This window comes from Podarcis liolepis, assembly GCF_965112155.1.
Source record: "Podarcis liolepis genome assembly, chromosome: Z".
NCBI classification, from domain to species: Eukaryota; Metazoa; Chordata; class Lepidosauria; order Squamata; family Lacertidae; genus Podarcis; species Podarcis liolepis.
Window position 1 is genome coordinate 5,636,981 of NC_139570.1, and position 5,358 is coordinate 5,642,338.

Here is a 5,358-nt window from a genome sequence, read left to right on the forward strand (position 1 = left end):
CATCCAAATGGTGTGATTGCACAATGTCATGTGATTATGTGGGGTGGGGCTTAAATGCCCCTCCAAATATTTTATTCAAGTTGGCACCCTGGTTAAGGGTTGCAGCTTTGTGAGTGGCAAAAGAGATTTCCCAAGATCCTTTGTGCATTAAATGTGGGTGTGACTTTTTAAATGTAATTTTATTAAAACTTGTCATAATACAATAAAAACCAAACTAATTTAAACAGGAGAGAGAGAGGGGAATGCAAAGTCTTCTCTCACAGGTATATCTTAACTTTTGCCCCAGAGAAAGATGAGCCCTCCCAGCTCTCACCTGGGAGCTTCCCTTTCTTCCCCCAGCCTCTCACCCTTGGAGATCTTCCCTTCCCTGCCTCTCACACAGAGTCTTGCCAATGCGGGTGTGACTTTAGTCTCACCTGCACAATGCATCAATGAATGCACATTTTATTTATTTTGTGCATTCATCTTCCTCCTTCCATCCTGAGACTCAACGTATGGTCCCTAGGTGGTTTTGCATTCCATCACTGACAGGGGGTAAACCTTATTAAGGTGGCAGCATAATGTTCCTTTATGCAGTTGTGCAAACGACATATGAAATGGCCTGAGACTATTGACTCATGTAGCTCAGGAACATCTATTCTGACTTGCTAGCTCTCTGGGGCCTCTCATTACCTGCTACTTTTGTTTTTTTAACCAGCGATGGTGGGGGTTGAACCCAAGACCTTCTGCATGAAAACCGCATGCTGCATCACTGGGCCTCAGGAAGTCGGTAAACGTGCTGCAGAACATGTGTGAAGGAGTTCTGAATTATCACAACTCTCTTTCCTACCCTTAGTGGTCACTAGATGATGTCAAGGCATCCACAACCAGCTCCTCCCAAACCTGAGCAGGAGTTGCTTAAGCTGAGGAGACAGATCAGAGTCAGGAACTTTATAGGACCTGGTAAAAACTGACTGGTTCCTTAAGCAAGCTGATCATTGCTGAATTGGTTGATGCAGTACCACTCTCTGGCCACCATGGCAGTGCTGCTGCACAACAAGCCAGTGGTTCCCTCCTTCAGCAGGCACGCAGGACATCAGGCGCTTGGATCCCACTGCCTGAAGGTCACTATGCTATGTGCATCCAGTTAAGGTCAGCAGCAGACCCATTCGGCAGCCAGGTTGCTCACCGAGGCAAGACAGTTTGAACATATTACACCGATCCTGGCCCAACTGCACAGGCTTCCAAAGTGCTGGTTTTGACCTATAAAGTTTTAACTGACTCAGGACCACAATACCTCAAGGACTGCATATGAACTGATCTGGACTGAGATCATCTGAGGCCCTTCTTCATGTGACTCCTCCACATGAGGTCTGGAGGGTGGCAACACAAGAAAGGGACTTTTCTGCAGTGGCCCCTCATTTGTGGAATGCTCTCCCCAGGGAGGTTCAGCTGGCACCTTCAATACATATCCTTAGGTTCCAGGTGAAAATGTTCCTCTTCAACCTGGCCTTTGGTTGATAACATCCTTTTAAATATGTTGTAGGTTTTTATTATGTACTTTGTTTCTTTTATCTTGTATTTTTTATGTTGTGAACTGCCCTAAGATCTACAGATGAAGGGCAGTATTCAATTTTAACATTTATTTATTTATTTTACATTTATTTAGGTGATCTATATACCATTATTTGCACAAACCACAATATGGTTTACAACAAAGTCAAACAGGATGATGCATAGACTCCAAAAAACAACATAATCCTTAAAATAACGACACAACCCGAAATAAATAATTATGTAGCGATTACTAATAGCAGCAGAAATACTTGATCCATCAGTCTAATTTAATAATTGATCCATTTGTCTGAATAAAGGGAGGGACAGCGCCTGCCGAACGTCTCCTGCTAGGGAGTTCCACAGGGCAGGTCCTGCTACATTAAATTCTCAGTCCCTATTGACAATCAGGCAAACCTCAGGTGTGTGGGGAGCTACTAAGAGTCCCCTTCAGAGCATCTCAGTGATTGTTGGAGAATGATGGCTTTTTTTGCAACTTTAGCAAATTTGCTCCTCCCAAACCACTGAATGAACTGAAAGACAGTTCTCTTTCGAGATTTACAAATTCCGTGATGCAGTTCTCCAGCCACACAGAATGCAAACAGAGATGTTTACACTGGTGAAAAGGCTTTGGGGAAAGCACACATTGGTGAAAATCATGTACTGAACACAAATTCTGTTGGGGGCAGGCCAGTACATTTTGGCACCTCAGGCAAACCTCAGAATGGCACTCCCTTGCCAGGAAAGAAGGGGTGAGTGAAGCTCTACATCAAAAACAAGGGGGGGGGGATAAAGATCTGCACCACGAACATGGCACCCTAGAGATGTGCTTAGCCTGTTCTAGAAACTAGGCTTTTAGTGTTGCAGCTCCAGTTCTCCAGATTCAATTACCAGCCGAAATCAGACAGGTGCCTAGAGTGATGGTGTTCAGCAGTCTGCTGAAGACAGTTTTGATTAGGGAGGTTTTCCCTGAGGTGCAACCCATTTGTTTATGGAAAATCAATTTTATATCTGATGGAATGATTTTGTGCCCCCTAAGAATTTTGTGCCCTGGGCAATGTCCTCTGTGGCTTTCCCCATGCTGTGCCACTGCAAGGGGGTTCTGCTTAGCCCTGTTGAGAGACTCCTCCTCTATGAATTCGTTCAACTCCCTTTTCACACCATCTGACTGTGACTCCCCTGCCCACCCGCACAGAACCGTAGCTAGGTGATCTTGCGCCCCTGGCAGAACCACCCAAATTGCGTCCCCCAGCCATGGACAAATTAGCTCTTCTTTCCGCCTCTCCTCCAACCCCCCCCCCCATTCAATTCACTCTCCGTTTAAAACCATTTATTATGAGGCAATAATCAATATTTATACATTTAAAGTGGTATTATACTGTATTACTTTAAGCAGTCAAGGCTTACCCCCAAAGAATCCTGGGAGCTATAGTTAAGGTTGCTGAGAGTTGATAGGAGACTGCTAGTCTCTCTTCACAGAGCTACAATTTCCAGAGTCGGTTATCAGTCAATTCCTCTTCCCAATTAAGAGGAATAGAGGCCTCCTAACAAATGCTCAGCGCCCTTGACGAACTACAGTTCTCATGATTCTTTGGATGAATGTTTAAAGTGCTACGATGCTGCTTTAAATTCACAGTGCTATGCCAGTGACCACTATCACCACTTGTGGCAGCAAATGTCATAGAATAAATTCTGTTTCTGTGTAATTTGTTTCCTTGGCCCATGCTGAATCCACTGCCCCTCCACTTCAATGGATAATCCTGGGTTTCAGTACTATGAGAATCCCTCTCTCTGCCATCCTCTGTCCATACCATTGGTTGAAATGGGTCAGCTTAGAGGGGAAACATTGATGCCTGATTTTGCCAGCTACCTAAGCTGTCCCTGAGTCTCCACCCACTTTGAACAAGCCAGATGCCCTCCATGCCTTCAGATGAGCCAGATTCATGGGCATATATTAGCATCACTGGGAAGAGAGATGCTGAGCAGAGGAGAGAGAGAGAGAGAGAGAGAGAGAGAGAGAGAGAGAGAGAGAGAGGTGGACCGTGTCTCTACGTGTTTTTGGTGCTAATCTAAGGGCTGGACCAACTCCCAGTCCCTGGGTCACTTGTATACAAAGTTCCCATTGTGAATCCAGGACTAAGATGGCAGCCTCTTACGGCTGCTTTGAAAGTATGCATTTTTTTATTTAAAAAAAGAAAACTTGTGTATGCATAAGCCTCTTATTTAATGAATGATTCCCTTTGTGTTTACATGTTCCACAATCCGTGGAACAAATAGGGCTTAGTCACTGGAGAGTGAAAACTTGGAGTCCTCTGGGGAGAAAGATAGAAAGAAGGTGAAAAGGAGGGGAGGAAAGGTTGGCCGGTGGGAAGAAAGCAGAGAAAGCCCAAACAGAAGAAGGTCTTTGCTTGAGGTGGCAGAAAATGAACCACGTTCCAACCTTACCTGGTCATGGCTGTGGCTGTGGGATTTGACTCACTTATGCTCAGGAAATGGGATGATGCTTCAGATTTGACACCCAGACCTGGCTGAAATCCAATTGGCTCACCAGGAGGCTGGAGGGGGGAATGAATTAATTAGATCACACTATTCAGTTGGTGGGGGGTGTTGAGAAGAGGGGAGAAGGAGTAAGGGAGGAGGGAAATGACTTCAGGCTGGTTTGCATTGAAGTTTTGAAATTCAAGTGGCCTTAGGCAGATCACCTACTTAACATTCACCCCAGTATCTGTTTGAAAAACAGTGCCAGTTCCAGCACTGGGGTGTGCCCTTCCGCAAGGCAACCACAGTGGTCTCCCGTAACCTGGAAGGAGCAGATCTGGCAAAGGAAAGCTGCGTATACCTGACTTTATGCTCTAGAATCAACGGAGGCTGTCATTGCTTTTTCCTATGTAGCCTGCATACGAGCGAGCCCTAAACAGCACTTTGCCCTGGAGCAGCTCTTCTTGAGAAACTGGTTTTATTCTGAAAGTAAAAGCTCATGGCAGATTTATTCTGCGTTGCCCCATGGCCACTCCATTTGAAATCAGAAAGGAACAGCAATTGGGGGTAGGGGGTGAGATCTAGCCACAGCTGCCCATTAACGTTGTGGGTGGGCGTGTACCATCTAGCTGAGTATTGTCTAAACTGACAGGCAGAAACTCTCTAAGATTTCATGGGGTAGGCATGTTCCGTTCCATCTTCTGTTCTGGAGATACTGAGCTACAGCCCTTTCCCATTATTATGTTAGGCTACTTGTCCTTTACTAGGTTTGGGGCCAGAGTAAATCCCTGGCCTTGCCATTTCTGGTCATGGCTCTGTGCTGTTGTTCTAAAAATATTGTTTTGGCACAATTTAATCCACCCTTCCTCCAAGGCAGCAGAAATAACCCCACCCCTATTTTATCTTCCTCAGCACAGATATAGGTTAAGCTCAAAGAGAGAATGTAAGGCGGTCACTTAACACCCTGTTATAAAAGAGGTCACAGATTTGCATTAAAATGTCCTTATTCCATTTTGCACTTACATATAGAAATGTAGAAAGAATGGTTAAAATTTAAATAGAAATGCAATACATGACTAAAAGAGAAATTCGAACTCAGGTCTCTCCAGCCACAGTCCAGTATGTTCATCATTACCCAACCCTGCATATTTGAAGTGGCTCTGTTGAAACACCCTTTAAAGAGGATAAAGAAAAGAAATATTTGCTGTTATATATATTTCCTGGGTGATTTTTTTTGTTTTATTTTATAGCCAGGACATGATGGGGTCAGAGAGAAATGTGTCCAAAAAGTACTGGATTCATATTATTATTATTTTTAGAGTTGTCATCAATTCCAAATGAAACTCA